This window comes from Siniperca chuatsi, linkage group LG6 (genome assembly GCF_020085105.1).
Source record: "Siniperca chuatsi isolate FFG_IHB_CAS linkage group LG6, ASM2008510v1, whole genome shotgun sequence".
NCBI classification, from domain to species: Eukaryota; Metazoa; Chordata; class Actinopteri; order Centrarchiformes; family Sinipercidae; genus Siniperca; species Siniperca chuatsi.
Genome location: NC_058047.1, coordinates 28,069,903 through 28,095,956, shown reverse-complemented (window position 1 = coordinate 28,095,956; position 26,054 = coordinate 28,069,903). Strand labels below are relative to the sequence as shown.

General features: G+C 39.7%; 1 protein-coding gene across 1 annotated transcript in view; it reads left to right on the top strand.

Moving 5' to 3' along the window:
- The window catches only part of LOC122877905 (inactive N-acetylated-alpha-linked acidic dipeptidase-like protein 2), a 586,509-nt gene that overhangs the window by 273,618 nt on the left and 286,837 nt on the right, over positions 1-26,054 (top strand). The window lies entirely within an intron of this gene.

Genomic DNA, 26,054 nt, shown 5'->3' with positions numbered 1-26,054 from the left:
GTGTCCAGCCAGATCTGGTGCACCTGGGTCCTGTGCTTCATTGGATATAAATGTCCCAACTTCTAGCGTGGCTCGCTCTCTTCCCTGCCAGCACCTGCACCTATTTTGCTTTTGCTTAGCCTTTTGTTTAATTTTTTACTTCACAAGATATGTCTGTGTGTATGAAGCAATATTAGTTAAAATAAGAATCATTATCAGTATCAGAAATACTTTATTGTATTGAATGGCGTTGCACACCGATGCCGGGTTAGCAGAGGGGGGGATGTAAACAGCCACAACAATGGCATGTGAGAATAGACGTGGCAAATAATATGGCCGGAGTCCCACAGCTAACACCATCTGTTGTTGACCAGAACAGCAAGCCCGCCGCCTTTCCACTTACCGCTCCCAGTGTGATCCCTGTCGGCCCGAACAGTCTGAAAGCCGTCGATGGAAACGTTGTGATCCGGGATATCCTGGTGTAGCCATGTCTCTGAGAAGCACATCAAACTACACTCACGGAACTCTGTTTGACTCCGGGCTAACGCCGTTAGCTCGTCCATTTTATTTGGCAGTGATCTCACGTTGCCCAAGACGAGAGAAGGCAGACACGGCTTAAATCTCTTGTTCTTAAGTCTCTTTTGTCTGGACCCCTCTCTCTTCCCTCGCCACTTCGTTCCACCTCTGCATCCTCGGTATGTCCTCCTCCAGATCTCAGTGGGGACATCGGTTGTCCTGGGCGCCATGCCACTCGGCTTCAGTGTGATCAGCTGGTGTAAACAATGCGGCCAAACAGCTGTTCTGCAGCGATGCCCTGATCGAGTAGCAGAAGTTTCATGGCGAAAAAAACAAAACAAAACACTCTCTACTCTCATTTTCGTAAAGAACGTAGTTTAAATTACACTTACACATAAATTACTCAGATTTAAAGGAAAAGGAAAGCTAAAAGTTGTAAAAAGTAAGATGATGAGACAGAGCAACGGCAGCAGGCAGCATGGACGTTGGCGCATGCGCACTTTCAAAATGCTTATCTTATTGTGTTGTGCACAGACTATTTTTGTAAATTATGACTATGTTTATGCTTGTAAAAGAGACTTGAAGACAAATTTGCAATGCGCTCTTTAGTTTTGTATTGCAGTTTCACAGTGCTTTTGTAAACATCCTAAATTAGAGGCCTGCTTCCTGGGTGTTTATTGGAGGAACCTGTTTAGCTATCTGCCAACCATAAGCAACATATCACATTAGTAAGGGCAGTTACAGCACTGTTCAGGCAAGTAATATAACTAACGTTAGCTAGGTTGTAGGTTAGCAAACTGTCGCTACAGTTGCTGCTGCGAAGCTAACAGCCAGAGAGGACGAGATGGTTTCCCAGAGCAGCACAGCAGCTCCAGACAGCGATGCTCACAACTCTCCTGCTACTATAGCTAACATCACAACAGCAGCAGATCTTGGCAAACTAGAAAGTAAGCTGAATGTCCGCGGGCAAGTCATTTAACGTTACCTGACACACAACTCAAGTCTGGAATAATGTTGTATGGCTCGGTCCGAGCCACTTTGTTTATTTCCCAGTTACAGAGCCAGGGCTGTGTACAAACACTGGATTTTTTTTTTTACAAAAAGACGAGTATTGGATTAGGATTGCATACCCCACTTTTTTAAGGGCTGAATTTAAATACTTGAAAGTGCAGCACTAATTTGCCTTTCATTTTACTCATACTCATAACGTGGTTGAAATCATTTGATTTACTAAGGCAACAGCTAATTATGCATTCAGCTCAGACCAGCAAGCTCATAAAAGACATCAAAATGTTGATTGATGCTCTAATATAAATACCCATTAATAGCTGCATTTGCAAACATTTTGGGATGTTTGTTAATTCATTAACAACTCCACGTGAGCAAAATGATTTGTGCATCTATTTCTCATAAGATTAAAATGAATGGTGTAGGAGTAATTAAAGAAACTTCTAAAATGACTAAGAGATGAAGCGACATCACCAGAGATTTAAAAGAGATTCTTTATTAAAACAAAAGATACGAATGAATCACAGTTAGCGGTGAAGCAATTCAAGAGAAATAGCAGGCCCAAATGATCCAACAGAATCTCAGATTGCAGGTTAGGGGTTTACATGGCACTGGTATGTTTATGTCTGCATAAAATCTCAAAGCAACTTCATCCAAATCCACATTTTAAAACAATAATCATACTGTCAAGCTCATGTTCAAGTTTGATTAGTAATGACCATACTCTCCATTTGCTCTTTGTTTTGTTTTTTAAAATGGTCAAATATTATGTTAATTTGTTCTACAAACCTAGGTCCAGTGCAAGATAACATGATCTATGCAGTGTTGGGCAGTAATGCATTATTTAGTAACACATGACAATTATGTAATTACTTTTTTCAGTAATGAGTCGTGTAAGATTACAATTTGAAATTCAGTATTTACATTATATTGTCATGGCACAGATAGTAGGCTACTGGTAAAATTATTTTGTAGGGCATTTAATTATCACTAACCTGTACAGCTGGACCAGCTACTAACAGGCCACAATATACACTGAATGGCTTGATTGCCAACAAAAAGAAAAGTATGCAGGACTTACCTGAACCTAAGTGAGCTTTATTCGCTTCCCACTGTCACTGTACTCGTCCCCCGCAGTGCCGCTCGCACTCCCCTCGTGGTTGGGCCAGCCCTCTCTGGTCCTCTTCTTGGGTCTGAGCTCAACAGAAACTAAACCAAAGTACTTCAGGGATGAGGATTATCATTCATTGACCATCAAGATCTCAATAAAAAGTTATCAGCAGCACACCACTCTCATGCGTTCCTATCTCTACCCTTTGTCTCTGCCCTCTGACAAGCTTATATTAGATAAGACCCCCCTCCTTGAAGTTTGGCAACTAATCAGAATCACAAATGACAGCCTGTGACCACGAGGAGCGTTACTTCAACATGGAGGGTTGATGTTAATTTTGTCTCTGTGCATTCAGTGGACAGACTGGTCCGGTATGTGCTTGGTACAGGGACTGCAGGTTGGGGGAAGCCAAAAAAGGGGAAATGCGACTCCCAGTAGTTCCAAGGTCGTTTTACATGTTGTATCAGATTGGCTCCTAGCGAGCCGCTGGTAAACCTACATTCAGGATTCAGTTGATGAGCTGTTGATGCTCAGTAAATACCTCCAAACTATAGGCTTTCTTCTTTTTAAACCATAATGTCTCTTTTTCAATTTCTGCATGTGTTGAATACATAATGTGTTATGTTGGTGGGGCAAACCCTTTCATGAATGAATTATGACAACTCCAGTCTGGATTTTTTTCCTGAGTGTTATTACAATTTAGGGATGAAAAAAAAAAACATTTTTTTTAAACATGCATTTTTCAAGGAGTATTTCACATGTCCACTCGGGTGGACAGCATGCGTTTGAGTTTTCAACTGTATTTAAAGAAACAATAAATAAAATGATATGTAAAAAACTATAAAATATTATATATTTTTATACATTTTGAATGCTGGTAAACTAATGTGTTTACATGTTTTATTGTTCAATGCAATGCAAAAGTGTTGAACATATATATAATAAAAATATAACTTTTACTCACATAATGGAACTAATCTGCATAAAATATTGTTTTTGTTACATGCTAATAAAATAAATCAGTTGATTTACAGCCAAAAGTTACTGCAGATGAACAAAGTTGCAGTAATAGTCAGTAAGCGATTTGTTAATTTTTAACAGGGAGGATTCCCCCCCGTCTGCTGTAGAGAATTAATGATAAATTGTTGAGAATAATAAAATTTTGACGGAGCTTCTATTTTAACCGGCGCAGCTTGTCTAGCCTTTACGGCACTGCCAGTTTAGCGGCCCGCGAGTCGACTCAGTGAGTGAGTAGGCTAGACACAGCGCGCGCACAAAGAGACGAGACGAGTCGGAGAAATTATTTCACATGGCGCACTGTAGACAGCGGAAACAGAGCTTTTAATCAAGAATGGACAGACTCTTACATGTTCAATCTTCACACAGGCAGTTCAAAACCAGTACTTTGTTTGAGATTTTGGTGATTATTAAAAGCAGCAATGTGAAGCGCCACTGCGACACAAACCACAGAGCATCTTTTGAGCAGGTTAACAAGGGGGACGGATTTGGGTCAACAAGGGGGATGGCATCCCCCTCCCCCCAGCAATGCATGATGTCCAATTTAGTGGACAGATGATTCATTGTAATTTCCAGTAATATAAAATCAAAACTTTGACATTTTAAAATTCTGTGTGTTTAGAGAGATTGAGAGAAAGTATGAGTGAAAGATAATAATGGAGAACGACAGAAAATGTGTGGAGAGAAAAGAAAATAAGCGGGAAACTCGGAGGGAAATATAGAGAAAATGGTAGAGCTAAGAAGCAAGCAGGAAAAGGGAGACAAATTGGCAACATAACAAGAAGCACTGAAGAAGAAGCACATGAACGAGAGGCACATGGTAGAGTGAGCAAGGTATCAGAGGTGTGATCTTATTTAACATTCAAAGCCATCCCGCTGGGATTTTCTGAAGGGTTAATAATCAATGCCAACACATTGGGCCGGGCCAATTAACACACAGCTAGAGATCCACCATGACCTGGTAAATGGAGCGAGAGAAAGTGAGAGAGGGGCAGAGATTGATTTTGTTTACACGGAAGTACAACAGAAGAAGATGGCTACTTTGAGTTGCTGATGTTATTCTTAAATAGTCTTCCTTAAATTGGGTAATCCATGCAGTGGGAAAAAAAAATGTTGTTCAACCATGGGAATGTATAAGCATTTGTGACCTTTCCTCCATCACAGCTGAATAAAGTAAATAGATGTGTCTGTATTCCCTTTCAAGTCACAGAAAGGGGGGAGAAAAAGAAGGAAAGCAGCTGTTATTTACACATGGGAGAATCCTGTGAAGGTGGACTGCAAATTAATTTTATTTCAAATGTATTACTACTGTACATGGCCACTCTTTGTTACAACTGAGACCTAACAATATCAGATAGTCCCAGACCGGACAGATTGACAATATGCTTTTGTATTTCACATATTTCCTTCTACAGCAACATATGCAGCAGTTTGATACCGGGTTATTTCTTTAAATTGTAGTAGTTTTTTTGTAGTTGTAGTAGCCAAATTGTACCTTGGCTGGTGCATTGCTGTTTCCTGCGTGCTGGCAGAGCACGAGATGCAAACAAAACTGAGACCAATTCATAGTGGTCCAAAATTCCATGGGGTACCTTTTAAAGCTGCTTTTTATTGTCCACACAACACATTGAAAAATGAGAAAGTTGAGTGAGAACGTGGTAGCAAAAAATACACATCCAGAAAAGAGAGAACAACATTAGCATTCATTTGGAGTTGTGTTTTTAGTTCTGACTTGGTCTCCACCAACTCCAGTGAAACATATCTGGCTCTTTAGCTGCTAAATGCATGATTGTCGCTAACTTTACCTGTCTGCTGTTTGGTGCTGGGCAGGTAGTGTACAGTGAGTTTATCAGAGCTTTTTCACTCAAAACAGCGCCCTGCTGTGGCTGGAAACGTTGCTGATGGGAGTTGTGGATCAGAAAAACTTAAACAATGGATCCAAAATTGACTAAAAGCGCTCTACGTCTCCTGAGGGGAACTGCAGAGTCAAGCGATGAATTTCTATGGGCTCTTCAAACAACCTCTTTCACATTACACAAAGTTGTTTGATCCATTGTTAATATAGGAAATATTGATTATTGCTGCTTTAAATTGAAATTGTCAATGAAGTGAACTCACTGATCTTTCTGCAGATCCAAAGTACTGCATGTAACTGCTGCCTTACAACAGATTCAACTTATTTTCCTTCTTTTTCTTCAGCAAAAAAAAAAAAAACACAACTGCTGCAGGCTTTATGGGCTTAAAGTGTGCTTTGGTGTCAAAATATCACACAGGTGTTCCCCAAAACTGCAGCCATCTTTTCTCCTTTAGATGTCTGTTCCTTAAGACTTTGTTGTGTGTGCATCAAAGAGACGGACATTTCCAAATGTCACTTGTTAGTGTGCCACAATCTCAATCCGTTCAGTGTCAGTCATTATCGGAAAAACCATATCCTTAGGTTTTAGGATCTAAAGTCAGTCTACTGTAGACAATTTTTCTATATTTTTCTTTGCTACACTGTAACAAATTTCCCCGTAAAATTACAGTAAACTACTGTCAGCTGTAGTTGCCAGCATTGTACTGTTATTTTATGTTGTCCCTACCATAATTTACTTTCAACAGTATATTACCATAAAATTTATTACAGTAGTATATAGATATAGAGATCTAAAAATTTGCTAGTTTTACAACCCTTTTACCTCCCTTTAACCCCTAAAATACCTATACTGTAGCACAAAAGAGGATGAGACAAGTGACAGCTTTATGCAACTGAACATTTATTCAAAGGCAGCATTGTATGGCAAATTAACAGCATTGTATATCAACATTTTCATTTTAACTCTAAATAGAAACCAAGCAAAGTATCCAGCGTTTTCGACCCCTAAAACAGAGACTGTTGAAAACACTGCTGACCCCGTATTAGTTAGAAAACCCCAGGATTGCATTTTAGTCTGGACAGGCAGAAACTGAGAAAACAATGATGCAAACAGCGACATTCGCTTCCTGACTGGGTCTTATCAGTCACAACGTGTGCTTCCCTGATTGTGTTCTTCTGTTGAAAGGTCACATGACCAAACGAAATCAGCCTAGACTACCAGCGATTAATTCAATATGGTCTTACTTTTCGCCATTGTTGTCATTCTTTCATTTTAAAATGCTTCTCAGGGTTAATCCCAATGAAGCACCTAAAAACAGCATGTAACACGTATGAGTAAAGAAATTGTATTGCCTGGAAATCACCATGTCCCAGCTTTTCGTACACCTTGGCAACAAACTGCAAATATCCTTGCAGCAACCTAGCTACAGCTTAGAAACACACTTAGGTTCATATATATCTTACAAGCCAAATAATCTTTCAATGCAATATAACCAATAGGCATTTTAGGGCTCAGTTGCAAAAACATCTACCATCGTGGTTATTTGAATCAATTTCCATTGTTTTGTTTTTAAGATAATATGAAATGCAAGTGGTGTCAATGGGGTTTATTTATCAGTCTAACAGTAGAGTTCACTGACTTTAGTGTAGATGTCCTCAAGAGAAAGCAAATATTCAAACTTCTAACTGTTAAACACACACTCCCTGGAAATGCTCTCTTGTGCCTGCTAGGATTATACCAATTTATTGTTAATGTAATCCCTGTAGTCTGCTTAGTGGTCACAGGGCAGGGAAATGAATATTGGACCAGTGTCTAGGCTCGTAGGGAGGGGTTGAGGATGAGTGAAGGACAAAAATCAGTAGCTGGAGCCAGAGGGTAGGCTCAATATGGTAAACTGTAAAATATTTGACTACAATTTAAGCTGAAATTACTACTTCTCAATAAACAACAGAATACCCTATTTAGCACACTCAAATAGTTTCACAGTAGCCTTAAACATAAACCATATTCATACACAATGTTCAAGTATTTAGAACATAACTATAACTATAAAAACTTAGACCACTTCATCTTCTTAATAAACAACTTTTCAGTGTCCTTAATTCCCTTTTAAAGGAAGTGTTCCTTAAGCATGACAAAGCTCAGTTCCTGCGCTGATATGTTCAAGTTTTCCTCAGTCTGAGATCAGTAATTGTGCGGGGTCAGTTTTAGTTCTGGGTGCACCCGATAATAAAAGCAAAGGGAATGTGAGGCTTGTGACACAGTCCTACCACACTGCTGTCATCAGAATGAGATGTTTTCCTCCTCTGGAATGAGGGATGATGAGGTTCAACGGTGGCCCATCAAGGACAGAATCCAGAATCCAAGGTCTAAGACACTTAAGGGGATCTCAAAAACCTGTTAACAACAGGGCTATTACTTTTAGTCTATTTATGTTACTATTAGTAACATTTATTAGTTACTATTTATGGCCATAATAGATTTTCACGTCGTAAAAACTGTCAGTATGCTACTTTGACATCATAGCAATTATATGAATGAATGAATGAATGAATTATATTATATGAAATAGTTTTTAAACTGTACAGCATCTTGTATGAAATATCTTTCTGTCATGAATTATGATTTTTAATCTTTTAACCATGAATTATGGCTTTTAACATTTTACCAATACAACTTAAATTGTGAACTGATGTATAGTACAGCATTCATTTCTTACACACCTCACATTTTTATAATAAATGTAACATTTAGGTGGCCCCGAGGAAAATGTATCTCAGTGATTGTGTTATGGTTTGGGGGTTTAGTTTAGTCATTTCCTGTTTTATCTTGTAATACTCACCTTTCCTCATGTGTTTTGTACTTTACTTCCTGTCTTTCTTTATTTTCCCACCTGTTTTCTGTGTCACCTGTGTTTCATCAGTTAATCAGCCTCTTGTGTGTTTCGTCCAAGTGTCTTCTCTTTGTCAGTTGTCAGGTCATCTGCGTCTGTTCCCCAGTCCGGCAGTTTTTCTGGTGTCTCCATATTTCTCCCTGTGTTCCTATAGTACCCCCCCGGATTCATTATTAATCTTAGTTTGGACTTTACCTGGACTCCTCAGCCACCCTTTGTTGTTTTGTTTTGCCTTTTCTTTCGGATTTGTCTGCCACTCATGGACTACCTTTGTTCTCTGCCTGCCTCATCTCCACACTGTAAGCTTTCAGTTTTGACTCAATAAATATCATTTGAACTGCAACTGCTCTCCCTAGTTTGTCTGCGTCTTGCCCGGCATTCCAGCCATAACAGATTGCGTTTTTAACTTTGATGGTGTAATATAACCTTCTGGTTTATATTTGATTTTAATATTACAGGGGCTTGTATCAAGACAACCCATTCTCACTCCCAAAGTGTCAAATATGGCAGCTTGGTCAGTGGCCAAAGACAAATAGCACTGTGTACTATGAGGCAAGAATTTCAACTCTGGAAAGTGGCCTATTGAAATGAGCAGGAGGCTACGTTTGTTGACACAGTGCTCACAGTAACAATGACAGACATTAGCTTAAAAGTTCTATATTTTATGGATGTTGTAATCCTACTCATTGTCACTTTATCCAAAAAGAACCATGGAGACCTGTGTGATGTTGTGACCTGAGTGTGATCCATTTTACAGGAGCTCATACAGGTCATATCCCGCAGTGACCTACAGCCACACTAAGTCAGAATCCTGGCGTGACATGTTTGATCTGATCTGACAAAACATCCCCACTGGCCTCCACACTCCAAACTCATCACATCAAAACTTTATTAAAAATTCATGAATGGAAGTCAGAGTGGAAAAACACTGCAGAGAACATATTCTTCCACAACAGTGTCTTCTCTTTCTTTTACTTAATATTTTTCTCCTAATGTCTGTGTAATTTGGGTAAAATCTACTGATTTTCAACAGTATTAGTTGGAATTATTTGGGACGTTTCTTGTTTCAGCTTTTGGTTGTCATGCTGGCTAGTGCTGGAGCATTTCTTGGATTTCTAATGTAGCTCAGAGGCATAAAACACTAACATTACCAGGTTTAGGGTTTTGTTTGTTTTTTTTTTTTTTTTTTTTTAAACATTGTAGCTTAATTGGTAGTGCACACCACCAATACCATGGTTTAAATCTCTGATTTCAGTGAGTAAAGCAAAGCAGTGACTGACAGGGTTTTGGTTCCCTCTGAAACACATGGCAAAACACCAACACAACAGACAAGCCACTTATGCTGTATTTCACACAGGCTTTGCCCTCTTGATCACCAAATACAGGTGCATTCTGGCTTCAGCTCTGCCAATTTTTGCTTGTCCCTTTAGACTACTTTTAGTAATCACATGTTAATGCTCCATGTTGATGAGTTGATTAGGCTGGACACTTTAATTGAGTTAATCATTCTGATTTTGCTGTATCCCACTGACAGGTGTTTAAATGTCACTTCTCTAAAAAAGAAAATTGGATGTGGTGCTTGAGCCCCTACTATGCTGGGGGATGAGAGTCTTCTTCTGTTTAGACTACTTTATTGTTATGGCCCACTCTCCAAAGGGTGACATGTTCCACAAGGTTCATTTTGACGAGGTTGGGGTTTTTTGAAGAAAAGTTTCCCCTAGCCCAGCCAACAGATCTTTATACCTGGCAGTGAAGCAACACTCTACCACACCATGTTCCCAGATGTCCAAGTCAAATTACAGTACATGTCTGTCAGCAAACCAGTTACAAAAATGTTAAACAGTACCAGTAACCATTTTGGCCATGTGGAAGCTGCACGTTGGTTCACATGCTGGGGATTGGACTACATATTTGACAAACACTGCAGTGTCCCACTCCTCTACTGTTTGCTGCTCTGATCACTTGACTGTTTGTGCTCGGACATGTTGCAGGGCTTTGCCCCTGAAACTGTCAAGAGCCCAGTTGAAAGTGGCATTGGTGAAATGCAACAAAAGTTACACATTGTAACCCTGGTTCCATGAGCACAAGCAGAGCTTTCTAATCTTGTCACCCAGCTACTCCTCAAGGCACCAACTTGAGTTTGTTTGATGTTTAAGAGGTTAATCCTAAATGGCTAAGCTATTCCTTGCAGATTTTATTGCAATGCTTCAAATTGTTAGGTGGTCATGCGCTGAGCTCAATAGAGGGCTCCGCCATCATCCTTAAAACTAGAGATACATTGTAATTATAGAAAACAGGTCTAATACCCAGAGAGTATGGTCATGATGTCAAAGGGTATAGGCAGGACAATGAGAATTGCCCGATTGCCCGGGGCAAGTAAAATGCCACGTCGGGCAAGTAAATCTAGTAAGTCAAACAAATAGTTAAACACATCGGTTTTCTTCCTTCTTATCTCTCTTGACAGTTACGCATGCACAGTACCGGTAGGGATAGGTTCCGAAACCCGGTATTAAACGGGCCCTGCGGTTAAATCATTAAAGACCGTAGTATTATCACGCTTGCTGGAGCCTCTCCTGCTGTCTGTGTCAGAGCTGGGCTCATTACTGTAAGTAAGTGCAATAAAACCTCTGCGAGTACTTTATCAATACACCTGTCCAAAAAGCATAAACATGTGAACATGTAGAAAGCAATATTTTAATCTGCTCTGTCTGCTCAAGCACAAGTACAGCGAGCTAGCTCTGCTAATAGCGAATTGTTACAAACATGCTAAAACGAAAGCTGTCTGTATGTAGTCTAACTGTTTATCTTAGTTTGCCATGAAAATTCTTGTAAATTTACTGCTGGCTGAGACAAACCAGCCCCTCCTCCCTCTACCTGTTTTCTGTTTTGGTGAATCACATCAGCAGCAGAGGAAGGAGGACAGAGGACAGGAGGGACTGATAGTGACTGATGTTTAGAAAGAAGGAAGAACACAGACATCACTCAGTATGAGTGATGTTAGGAATATAATTTTTTATTCACATTTTAGATTTGTTTCCAGTGAGAGATTGAGTTTATATAGTGACTTTGCTGTTGTAGCTCTAAAAAACATTTAGTTAAAAATATTAAATTCTAATCCTGTTCTGAATTTATTTTTTTAAATATATTTTTTAAAAAGCAATTATTTAGTAATAAAAAAGAACCAATAAGAGTTTAGTAGTATCAATAGAATCCTAACAATAGCATCCCTACTCATGAGAAAATGGCTGGGAGTTTATGATAATTTATCACTCACTCACAGTTAGGAGTCCATTTCTGGGGAGAAGGAGGGGGGTTGTCATACCATTTTTGATATGCAAGAATGTTTTGTTGCTTTGCATCTATGACACACTGTGTCCTTGTTCTGATTAATTTACTTTAATATTTAGAAAGGTTAAACATGACAATTAACTTTAGTTTTTTTGTTATTTGATAACCGCTAATAAATAAAACAATTTGTAAAGGGGCAAGTAAAAATTGACTTTGGGCAAGTAGATTTCTGACCCACTTGCCCGACCGAGCAAATGAAAAAAAAAAAAAACCTTAATGTTGAACCCTGATAGGTCTGCATGCTTTAACGTGTATGATGTGGGCAAGTTCTATTTTATATCAGTTTCATTTCATAAAAGTGTTTTCCCCTGCCCAACTCTGCACTCACTTACACTCACTCTGCCTCTCTTCAGATTTTCTCCAAGTTACAGGTGTGAACTCACTCATTGATACCATAACTTTATGCCTAACTTTAAGTTTTGTTTTAGTTTGTGTCAATTTAATTGCGCTGTATCGTTCTGTTTTAAATCCTCCGAGTTTCACGCTAGAGGGAAGAGTTAGTTAGCAACTTTGTTCACAATACATTCAACAACCTGCAGGAAAAACTGAGGAGAGTTTGAAAATGATTATTTTGACATTAGACTGGCAAGATCACCTTAACTTCTTTTTCAGTTCGTATATCAATCTGTCCACCCATCCATATGTTAGTGATTATCTGTTCCTTTCTTTTGCTGTCTAATTCTCACTCACTATCTTTGTATAACCACAAACCAATTTCAACCTGCATTTTCCAGTATTTTTTCCATCTTTCCATCTAAATTGTTTTCTGACATTTGAAAGGAACAAAGTAATGGAGTGATAGCATATATATATATATATATAGTGTACAGTACATAAGCATGTAGTTGATATTATCTGATTATTAAATTATATCATACAATGGTATCTGGCTCATTTTGACACGACAATCAGATTTGTGATGGTTTTAGAAGTGAAACAAACCAGAACATCAGTATTAACTTCCTCTACAATAATCTTCTCATCTTAGTCAAAGTCAGGGAGTCTATATGTTTCCCAGTATAATGGATTTGCTTTTAGTACCAAGATATCCAACCACACTTCTTTGATTAGGCCATGAAATCATTTTATTTAAACATTTAAGCCTTATCTTAAGAAATAATACTCGTCATCTCATTGCGCCCTCTTCTTCTGCAATGGATTAATGGCACCTGACTGGAGAATTAGCTCTACCAGCTGTTTATCTTGAGATGCTCAACTTCTAATATTTGGTATATGGTAACGTGGAATTTGTGCTATATTTGGATGGAAACCTGGCTAATGATACCGCCTCAGTACTCTGAGGGGGCAGTACATTACTGCTCCTCACATTATTCTGCACATGAAGCTTCACTTTAAACACCACAGATTTATATTGTTTAACACTAGAATCACCAACATTCCAATACTGCCACGGGGTCATTAAACACAACAGAGTCAGCAATCGCAAACAGGTCATTTATGGAAGGTATGAATAATAAGACTTGACAAAAAAAAATGTAAAATTCAGTTTATGAAGTTTATTAATTTTACAATTGTGCTTTATTTAACTGCAGACAAGTCAAATACATTTTAAAATTCATTAATAAACTATACAACCATTTAAAACGTGACATAGGCCCTAAATTAAATCATGACCATGTTAAAATAATTTAATTTAATGTACAAGAAGAACATTAACTAAAAGTTTTTTTAATAATAAAGGGTTGTTTTGTTTACACTACTGTGAGCAAATGAATGGAACTGGAGCTTCAGCAGGAAAATGCACGCACTCACACACACACACAACTCACAATCAGCACCCACTCCGGATTTTTGCTGTACACTGTCAACAGCAGCGGCGTCCTGTGGTGGCAATAATGGGCAAGGTGGGTGGTCACTCTGAGAGTAATTATGGGCTACAATACATTATGATGTTTGGTTTATGCCATAGATAGAGAGAGTCAAGCATTTTAAAGTTGAGTTGCAGGAGCCTACCTGTCACCAGAAGCCTAAGCCTTTTTCTTTGATGGGGAGGAGGCTCCTACTCTTCCTCAGATGAAGACGATTCATCAGGTGAAACTGACGGGTCAATCTCCATCTATATCTCTCCTCCATCAGATTCTCCCTCACTCATGTCCTAAAGCATTCCCACCGCCTCTTTTGTTACAGCCCATTTCTTCTTCCATCTGTTAGTAAGATAGCCATAGCCTACTGTAAGTGTAGGCTACGTGCAGCCTCGCATCAAAAAGTCTTCTTGACTAAACAATGGGTGTTGTTAGGCACGAATGTTGTGCGCAGCATTATACAGCATCTATGAGGGGTAAAAATGACCCCTCAGTGGTTCGAGGTATAAATTATCATTTATTTTTCTTTGTATTCCACACCCCGCATAACTCACTAGATAATTAATAAACACATTTAAGGAAAAGTCATGATGTAGGGGTTTAATTTTAACAGAGTTACATGCATCTGAAAACGCGAGGGAGGTAAAAATGACCCCTTGGCAGTTCTAGTGTTAAACATTATTTACATCTGTAAAATACAGATTAGATTACTTGAACAATAATATATACTCAGTGGGAGCTGCCATTTTGCACTGGTGACACCATTTGAAGCCGGAATCTGCGCAGTGGTGATTGGGGTTGGAGCCGCGGTATCGAGGACCCGAAACTCCTGGCCGACTCAATCGCGAGCAGGGCTCAGCTGTCAGTCATGACGTGAAACCCCCTTTTTATAGCATCAAATAAGTAATTAAAACCAAACTTATCAGAAAAATGAAGAATTGAATATACATCAGCGTGATAAGAAGTACGTCAAATGACAGAATCCATCCTTGGGAAAAATGTATTTGATGTGTACTTGATGAGTTTTGCTTGGATTTCAGATATTGATGCACAATACCCTTTTCCTGCCATTATCAGAGATACCAAACAAACAAAGAAGTAGCTAACATGCTAGCATCTCAGCCACAAGGATACACCATCGCCACCTGTTATATTTTACAGTGTCATTAGTTATGTTGTCATCAGTAAATTATGCACATGTCAAATTACCCTCTTATCTTTTGATCTGATCATTAGTCATGATCATGAGTGTTCAGATTCAGAACAGGGATTTCCAGTCATCGGCCCTCAGCTTAATGTGTGAGGGCACAGCCCCTTCAATATCTGTATGATGTGCTGAAAAGATCAAAGAAAGCTACCAGACTCTAGGGTCAGTACATTAGTAAGAAGAGGTCCAAATGAATAATCTGCAGCAAATATTGAAAGTATGACTGACAATTTAAAATTACAGTCTGTAAATGTTCTTAATATGCTGTGCATACATGTAGTGTCATCCAATATGATCCATATTTTCCTGAAAGGGATAAATTTGCTATTTAAAGCATAAACCTGGAATGCATTTTAGTTGAAAAGTAATTTTACTCTTACATAGGTTTTTGTTCAAAGATAATGTTTGACACATTAGCAGTCAGGGTAGCCTCATTTTTACAGAAACTATCCCTTAACTGAATGTCTGCGAGATTCATTTTCGGCAAAAAGCCAACATTGTGTGCAGCAGACACCATTTGTTTTATGCAAGTGTCCTTGAATGTGACACTAAACCCCCTCAGGTGGTGTCAGCATTTATGTGGAAATTTGCCATATGCTATTGTTATACCCAGGGCAGGTACAAATTTACTTTATATATGTAAGTACACAAATTGGGACCCAAAGGCAGGCTTAGCAGATGAGAGAGGTACTATTAAAAGACTACTTATTGGCAAGGTAAGCTTGTAGGTGGCACATTCATACCAATGTCTCTCCAAAAAAGCTGGCCTCATCAGCTGACTTCATTAGTTAACCTTGATCAAGCAGAATATTGGTATTTTACTGTGTGATCACCTTTAATTTTGTAGGGGTTTTTTTTATGTTTGTCTATCTGCACCTCAACCAACTATCTCTAGTTATACAAGAAAAGGTAGGAATGCTAAGACAGGTAAGACAATGTGAAAAATAAATTGGGAAATTGCTGGCCTATTCTTTCATTCAGTATACACACTGAGTAAATAGACGATGAGATGCAGCTGACGAGGCAGGCAGAAGCTCACAGGGCTAATGAGGGAATGAGCAACAGGTGTGCAGAGCAGGACACGTGAGGAATGGATATCTCTGATTAACACTCACTACAAATATGCTAGCTGTGCCTTAATTCAGGGACAGGATCTTTTCTAGACCCAATTTTTAGACTTCATATGTCATAACAGACCAAGGCTGAGGGGCAGCTGTAGCTTGGTGGTAGAGCGGGTCGTCCACGATCCCGGCTTCCCCCTGCCCAAATGTCGAAGTGTCCTTGGGCAAGACGCTAAACCTCAAATGGCTCCCGAGGGCTGTGCCTTCGGTGTGTGAATATGTGTGTGAATGATTAGTTAGTTTCTTTGGACTGATGAGCAGTTAGCATCTGTCATCAGTGTATGAATGTGGGTGAATGTGATATGTAGTGTGTGAAGCGCTTTGAGTGGTCGGAAGACTAGAAAGGCGCTGTACAAGTACAGTCCATTTACATTGTCCTTCAGATGCGCTTCAAACATGGCTGAGAAACGTAGCCTTCATTGCCTGAATGTGGAGGACACAACCGTGTCACAGCCATTAATCCATTCTGCGATTAATCCACAGCCATTAATCCATTGTGCGATTAAGTTTAATGGAGTTCTCCGGAAATCCATGTCAGCCCATGAAGCTGGGAAATATAAAACATCACATGAGCGTCTTCATTGGGTGGGTATGATATCAATTACAGCAACTATAGAAAATAGAAGACATGGATACATTCGCCAATAACTTGATACTTTATTTATCATGTCACAATCTTTCCTGTAAACTCAATTTGTCCCAGATTACTACTGGGATTCACTCATTTTGTCAGCTGAATATTTGATTTTCAAGTTGTCGGACTAGACCATCTCATTTTGGGAGGAGGTCCAAGTCCATTCTTTAAGCTCCTCCATATTTTAAGACTTGAGTAAATCATAATGGGTTGACAAGGCTGTCTTTTTCCAAAGGCTCCTCCAAATGCAGCCAAGACGTGCATCCCTCTTTGGTGGACAAGGGAAACAATGCTGGTGTATGCACTCTACTTATTTTTGCCGAAGAAGGGCAAATGCAACCCTTGTTCTTCCCCTTGTATAAGACAAGTAGAAGATGCAGAGTTGGGTGACCTTTCAACTTGTGGCCAAACTGCACAGACTGCATTTACACCTGGCTGAGGTCCAATCACAACGCCAGCCAGACCACCTCCAGACATGGTCTGACCAATCCAATTGCAATGTGATTTTTGCATTCATTTACACCTTGAGAGATGGCATGGATGTACTTCTGGCAATATCAATTTTGCAGGTGTTAGGTGTTTTGTCTAATACTGCTGTTTAGGAGGCTTACAAACTTCCTGCCAGATCTGAGTTAAATTCAAGCAAGAGTATGAATGACTGTTTTGTTGTTGATACTCCCTGCTGAATCTAAGGGATTCATTCTGTATAGACATTTTAACGTCATATGTTTTGACATGTCATAGCTGGAAAAGCACAGGTGTAAGTAATAACATTAATATAGCTGTGCGTTTTTTTTTTATTGGAATGGCTTACAGGAAAACCTATATAGAACACAGACAGTTTTAATTTATTAGAGACACTTGTGTCGTGCATTTCCTGCTATGATAAATCAAAATATCTGTCTTCAAACAGGTCTCTTGCTAAATAAAATTGTCCAATAATGTAGATGTAATGATTTAACGGAAATGGGATTCATGAAAGGCAAATGGTGGGGTTAAATTCAGTAATTAGGCGAGGCCCCAACGTAATATTAGACTTGTACAAACCAGGATCACGATGGCTGTAAATGGCTAACACCGCACTGCTTTTCTTTCTTTTCAAAATGTCCCTCTTTTTCATCTCCTGACTGCCCTTATTACCAGGACTCAGAGAGCAAAATGTAATATTTTGTCCAGGGGTGTCGAAGGTTAATTGCAGAGTGAATGTGCTGTGTGTGTGTGTGTGTGTGTGTGTGTGTGTGCGCACACATTGCTATTCAGCAGTGTAGCTGGGCGCAACAACACTGGACCTTGTTTTAAATTCAGTAAGAAGCAGTTCTTTAACTGCTGCTTTATTCAAAGTCAGTCTGTCTCTGAACTCTGTCTTCATTTATCACTGCTGTGTTAGACTCATGGCTGCCACACTATCCTCGACAAAACACACACACACACACAAAGAAAAAAACAAAACACACTTTCACACCAGGGAAAAACAGTACCCTGTGGTATAGTTGTTAGTAAGAAAGCCACCATACAGATGCTGAGCCATCATTTGACATTGACCATTTAGAGAAAGATTGAGTGTGAGATTATGTGTGTTTGTGTGCAGGGATGTAGTGTTTTTAAAGGTGTTGTGCAATGATACCTAGCCACTGGTATCATTACAAGAGTTATCCATATGAACAAAATAATTTGTAATTGCAGAAATACATGTGTATTATGATGTTGTTGTATGTAATCTATTAAAGGGCATTTGAGTAGTCAGAAATCATATAATGGGTGGGCACAGAGAAAATCAGGCTGTTGGGTTCTGCTACAGTAGGTACAGTATATTTACAACAGGAGGCTGCTATTTAGTCACTGGTGTTTACATTACAGGCACCAACGCCAACAAACTGAAAAAAAAAAATCATTACACCTGATAAAGGTCATGGCAACATAACCTGGCACTCCCCAGTAACCGTGCACACAGAAAGCTGGCAGGCGACTGCAGCAGCATTAACGTCCAACCATATCATACAGATAAACAAGCAACAAAACACAAGCAGTAGGAAAAATTAAAGAGTCATGCACAGCAAATAACCACCCAGATAACCCTGACATCATCCGGGTTATTTTTCTCAGACTTGACAAAGCTCCTCCAGTCTCAGACATTATAGAGTTACAGGCTGAGTAGTACTTCCCAAAGCTATCTGAACTGTATATGTAAAATCTGTGGAGTTCTCCGCTATGGAGTAGCTACACCTAGACTGATAACTCCTTTTTGCTGTAGCGGATGTTAAGTGTGTGCCCTTTACTCTCTGTTACAATAATTAATTAATGATGAAAATCATCCCCCTCGATTTTAAAAATGGAATTTCAAATTGTCTCCCCTAAAACATGTCTGCCGAGGTTCACCTCACTCATCCAGGTGGTGCAAAGTCTAGAGAAATCCAAATCACTGGAGTTTTGATTGAAGATGTTTCTCACTGTTGTGGGGAATAATAGTATTTTTTATACCCTTGAAGTGACCCCACCCACTAGTAGGACATACTTGAAGACAGACAGTCCCTGTACTCAATCACATCCTCAGAAAACATGGTGGAAGGGTGGATGGTTTACAAAACATCATACAGCTTTGTAAACAGCAGACAAATGGTGTCTCTGTTTTTTCTACTAAAGGTCAACCTCTGTGTTAATGGAATGTAGTCAAGGCCTGAATATAACCTCTGGTCCTCCACATGACTCGGTTGCAGTGCAGTTACAGACAGTTTAACAGTTTAACTGAATCTGTTTACATTCACATGTCTTAAATATACATATGGATTTAAGTACATTATGCATATAAACATCCATGAACTGTTTAATAAGCTCAAACTCAAATTGCCATGGTATATTGGCATTTATAATGCATTAAGTCTAATTTATTTTTAACAGCACAGATTGGTGTGAGTGACGCATGAAGATGCATTCCGAGGAAGCCAGTGAAGTGGTAATTGAATGTGGTTTTATTATTTTTTCTCTTAAGCCCAGGTGGCTGCCATTGCTTATAACTACCTCGTTATCTTTCTTCTGATTCCAAAGAAACCAGACAGAAATTGTTAATTTTTCATTAACTGAATATAGATTCAATCGCTACTGTGTTATTTCCGTCCAACTAGTAATTCTTACATTTATTCACATGAAAATGTTACGCATGACTTCAGTTGTAGTTTGGCGTAGATCTTGAGCAACACTGCACCAGAATCGACTCATGTCCTGGTATCAGTGACTACACTCTCAGATGATGTACCTTTTCTAATTCCTCCCTTCTGAGTTATACTATATAGCACCGCATAGTACAGCCAGTGATGTGTTGAATCTTATTTTTTGGCAGCCTCCATCATCACTTAGATTCCACCTTAACACCAGCCCTGGCACCTGAATAAAGATTTCCTATCATGAAGCCCGAGCACAGGCTCCACGCTCTTAAAATGTGACAAATGCAAATGGGACGAGAGAAATCAAATGTGACTAACGTGTATGGAAACAGAGAAAATCAATTGTCTCCTGAACAAATGGATGAGCTATTAAAATGATTGTGTGCTATAGGAATATATTATCCTCAGCAGCTGCCAGCAGAGGCAACAGCGACTCATATTCCAAGTCTGCTTGGCCCAAGAAAGCACACAGAGCTCCCACTAAGGCAATTATATCCACACTCTGCATGAGCAGAACATGTGATTTATCTTCCTGTTCTCATTCTAATAGCTCTTACACTTTATCATTATAACAAGCATAAAACGTAATAAAAATGTGGCTACACAAAGAGAAATAAGTAAATTATTTTAAGTGGATTTGCAGACCATAAATGCGTACTTTGCCAAAGTCAATTTGTCTGTTTGTCTTTCAAAGGAAGGGGTGCTAAAAATGATGCTAAAGACTTTGAAGCAACATTACCATTTCCCAACTTTAATAATACAAAAGCTTTTGACTTGCAAGCTTGGGAGTTAGGGACCAGACTTTGAACTATTTCAAATCACGATGAAGAGACGTTTCTTTTCCTCACCCCATTTGTCAGCGATATTGAGAATAAAGAATTATTATTATAATTAAAGCTTAGATGCCAAAGAGTCAAGATATGAAACATTTAAAAAAGGCTTTTATGAAACAATTGCAACTGGCTGAGGTTTGGATAAACAGTTTTTTATCGTTCTCTGTGGGGTAGAGAGGCTTCAGAGGATAGGATTCAATCCACTCATCAGATAAAGATAGTCGCGGGGCTTCAAATACAGCTTGTTAACACTTCAAAACAATCAGAGCATCTCTGCAGGCATGGGAAATGTTGCACAGCATGGAAATAACAGATTTACTTACTGAAGTTTCTGAACTGCTTTTTGGAATAATTTCCCCCAAAATAAATACAGATGATGTACATGATATCCATGCTCATCCTATTAGCTGGAAGAAAATGTCAAGGAGGAGAGTGATCTGCCTTAAAACAGGATACATCTCCACATGATATTGATGGGATAGTAACCTTCTGAAATGACAGGTTTATTGGAGTCTGAAACGTGGATCCATTAAAGTTTTAATAAACTAAATCACAAAATGGCACTGTGGCCCACTGTGCTGAGTGACCAGTGTCCTTCAGAAGAATTGAGACATCATACATTCTCCCTGTTTGTCCTGATAAATTCAGGTGTCAGATTTCTGGTGAAAACTCAGCACAAGATGTACGCTAATGGAACTACAAATAAACGGCAGAGTGAGCTCACAATTGCTCTAGTGACAGGGAACATACATGATGTTGCCATGATAAAAGACATAATATTACACTAATTTAAATATAGATTAATGGCTTAGCAACCCTAACTAGGCACAGCAGGTCAAGCTTCGGATTCCTCCACATACCGAATCGCTGTTCATGGAGCTCTAGTCAGAGTGATACTCAACATTTAAAGTTAGATGAGGTAAGTCACTTTTTCACTCTTCAAACACACAAGTGTAAAAGTGTAAAGATTGTGTGAAGCAGTGTCTTTGTCTGCTCTAATGTCAGCTGCAACGTTAGCATGACTGGCTAACTAGTTACAGCATTACTTCCAAGGCCAAGAGGTATCATTAGCTAACTACATTATTTTTTGGGATTGCAGGTTATGTAAGATGGAGCCCTGTTCAGGACTGACACATCCAGTGTGTGGGAGCTGATGGAACACAGTGTAGGCTAATGTTAGTGGCCCCATCATGCTCTCTATTGGATTTTGGGAAATTTACCAAAGATTTATCGGTTTGTCCTCATCCTCAAGTCCTTCTCTCATGTAAAAGTGAAACATGTTCTTTAAAAAAAAACAATTCTATGTATTTCTATAGTAAACATCTGAACAGTGTTTTGTTAGAAAGGAATAACAGTCAAATGTTAAATTTTCCAAGGCTAACTAGCTTCCCTGCAGCACAAAGGTGTCCCTTTATCAAATGCATATTTAAGAAGAATTTTAGGCTTAGAGGAACTTCAATTACTCGCTGTAGAGAATTTAAATACTTTGGGTTTTCATTGAGATGTAAAAAACTTCAACAATATTTTCTCCAAGCTCATGCACAGCAGCACCCTGCTTCACATTCAAGGTGCCATACAATCACGATGGGAGCTGTCCACTCTGTCACAGTCTTCTACTGCTGATCACTGGGCAGCTCCAGTGGAGCAGCTGGAGGTTAAGTGTCTTCAAGAGCACCTGAACACACTTAAACTACCACCACCTGGCTTCTGTCGGGTGGGAGTCATTCATTTTCTTCCCCCAGCTGGTCCATGGATCAGAGAATGTTGCTCTAAAATTATTAGACTACAAGGGTCTAATTTTCAAAGAGCCCATAATATTACATTTAACAAACATAACAAGTAAGGGACGGGATTTTTCAGAACTAGTTTGTACGAAGTGTTGTTCGACCACGTTAGAAATCAAGTGTTTATAGTTGTTATGAACGGCCACAATCGAAGGCGGAGTGAAAAGTCCGCCATCATAGAGAGGGGAGAGATGCGATATTCTTTAAATATGGGGATAATGGTGCACATTTTCTGACAGTCTATCCAGGAAGGCACATAGTGTTGTACTTGGCTGTTCACATAAAAAGTGATAGAAATAGTTGTGTCAAGAATGACAAAAGAGAGAGAAGTTCAAACCCTGGCTTCTTTCTCTCTTCCACACAGCTGGCACGGAAATGGAAACGTTTGGACACAGCCATGCCTTATCCGATGTCGGAAAGATGGGTGGGGGGGGTTCCAAAGCTAATCGACCATCTGACAAGCATTTCTGATGGAGTATAGAGGCCCCTTAAGATATACTGTACATAATACCAAAAAAAAGAGCAATAATGGCCACAACAGTACTAGCAACAGCAGTAAGGCATTGGCTATTTAGTACAGTAATTCAAGAACTGTACTGAAAGCCCCTAAAAGGACATGAGCCACACACAGGTGTTTTCACTTGTGGCTACTTATTAGACCTCTTCTCTGGACTTTGGGTGGCGTGTTCCTCACTCTCGTACAGCTTTCTTGCACCTATTAGGACGCAACAACTTACACCTCTACCGTAGACCTTTTTCACAGCAGACACTTGTAGTAGGAGAAGCACAGGTGTTGCATCCAAGTAAGTAATGCCAGTGTGACAGTGAGCCAGCATTCACAATACCAGGACCCTGAAACTGAAGCAGCTAAATGGAATTCAGCGATCATTCAGTTTATTAATTACACCTGTGCGTTTCCTGTGTGACACGTCAAAATATCTTGCCATGTTCTTATTAGTACGCAGGTTTTGGTGACGTCACATGATTTCCTGCATAGCTCCCCCAACTTAAACCTGAGCAGAGGTCTAATCAGCTAGAATAGAAAACAATTGGGCAGTACCTTAAAATGTTAGCAAGCATGTTAGCAAGCATTGCCTATTAATGCATCCAGCAGACAGGGAGACATGGTTGTGTCTCTGGCCACGTGATGAATGTAAGTTAAATATTCACTATTCCTTTAGTTCTTTTTTTGGTACCCACTGACCTCTGTGGCCACTGGCTATTTAGTTGAACACACGCTCCACAATGTTCACCAGCTAACTAGTAGGAAGTCTTCACATACACCTGCATGACATCAGGGTTACATGGTCATCATCAGACATAATGACATGCACATAAACACACAGCTGTGTAGATCGCCACACACATGCAAACAGAGACACACTCAAAGTCACTTGAGACATGAGGCGTCGTCAGATTTGGGCATGTGTCCCAGACCACAGGGAGTCCTTCCAACAGCTTGGTTTATAGATGAAGGTCTCTGTAAGCACACACACACGGAAACGCACACACGCATGAAAACACAGCAGCACACACACCGCCTCCTGCTGCTACTCCTGGCGAGCTATGAGACGTGGCCTGCTGACTAGAGAATAGCAGAATTGTGTGTTTGGGCCATCTGTTGCTAAGACTGATATAGATATCACACACACACACACACACACACACTCACAATAGACACACAAACAAATACTACAGGCATACACAAATTTTGTCCATGCACACAGATAGACACATAAAAAAGATTATCCATTTATACCTAGGGTTGTCACAAATTATTGACCATTAATTGTCGTACCAAGTATTGCGATTAATTATTATAATTGCCTTTTTCTGTGCATTTTATGCCACACAGCGGTGCTGTTGTTTGGCTTTGAAACTAGGCCTAAATCCATGATGTTCATTTCAACTGCTGCTTATCGAAATTATGCTGTTGTTGACAAAGGAGTGTTTTAATAGTTTGCACATGTGCACGTTCTGAAACAATGTTTCACCTCTCGCTCTGCTGCTTTATTTTGAATAGCTTGTTCTAAAACTATTAGTATAGGTCTATGCTACCTAATGTAATGAAAAAGTGGTTAAAGACAGTTAATTAATGTGGAAGGATCCTTGATTTTATTTTCAAAAGTTAATATGCAATGGGGAAACACAAAGCATGTTCTCATCCTTCAAATATTTTTATTGCAAATTATCTAATTAGAAAAGATGGATGGAAGCGACAACATTCAACAAAACTTCCACAATATCACTAAAAAGGTTTTACACTCACTTAAGGTGTTTTTTGCTTTTGTCCATAAAGAGTTTATGCAACAAATAGGCGATCGAAAAGCGAATATTAGATTAGATTAGATTAGAACTTTATTGTCATTACACATGTACAAGTACAAGGCAACGAAATGCAGTTTAGGTCTAACCAGAAGTGCAAATAATCAAGAGCAGGATGTAAAGTATGTGCATAAATGCAGGAGCAATATTATGAAAATATAAGTGATACTATGGACATTATATACAGATGGCATTACTATAAACAGAAGTATACTGATGGATATGTACAATAATGAATTGGACTGGGCAGAACAGCAGTGCAATGAATATTAAGTAGTGTAAATTATGGACAGAAATAGTTAACAGTGCAGTAAATGAGTTCTTGCAGTATTCAGTACATAGTACTGGAGTGCAAATGATGCAGTATATGTATGAATAAATAGTCCTGTAGTGCAAATGAACATGTGATACATGTAGCAAAAACAATATAGCAGCAGCAAAAACAATATAGCAGCATTTAAAGTTAAGGTATATGAGGTGACAGTGGAATCAGCGGGGGGCAGAGTTCAGTAGGAAGACAGCACTGGGAAAAAAGCTGTTTCTCAGTCTGCTGGTCCTTGTCCGGATGCACCTGAGGCACCTGCCGGAAGGCAGGGGAGAACCTTCCTTAAGAATACTGCGGGCTCGACGCAGACAGCGTTTTCTCTGGATGTCCTCAATGGCTGGAAGCGGAGTCCCTGTGATGCGCTGGGCAGTTTTCACCACCCTTTCCAGTGCCTTGCGCTCTGCAGTAGTGCAGTTCCCATACCAGACTGTGACACAGTTGGATAGGATGCTCTCTACTGTGCAGCGATAGACGTTGACCAGGATAGCTGAGGACAGTTGGTTCTTCTTCAGTGTCCTAAGTAAGAAGAGGCGCTGGTGAGCCTTCTTGACCAGGCAGGAGGTGTTGGTGGTCCAGGACAGGTTGTCCGAAATATGGGTCCCCAGGAACTTGCAGCTGGAGACACGCTCAACAGCCATCCCGTTAATGTGGATGGGGTCATATGTGCCTCCTCTCTCCTTCCTGAATTCCACGATGAGCTCCTTTGTCTTGGAGGTGTTAAGGAGCAAGTTATTGTCTGAGCACCATGTGGCCAGGTGCTCGACCTCCTCCCTGTAGGCAGTCTCATTGTTGTTGCTGATGAGACCAATCACCGTATCGTCTACGAAGTCGACGATGCCGTTAGATCCACGCACAGGCCTGCAGTCGAGTGTGAAGAGGGAGTAGAGGAAGGGGCTCAGCACACAGCCCTGTGGTACGCCAGTGTTGAGTGTGATGGTGGTGGAGCAGTTGTGGCCTGACCTAACAAGCTGAGGTCTGTTTGTCAGGAAGTCCATGATCCAATTGCAAATGGAGGTGTTAATGCACAGGTTTCCAAGTTTGGTGATTAACTTGGAAGGGATGACTGTGTTGAATGCAGAGCTGAAGTCAACAAACAGCATTCGTGCATTAGTGTTC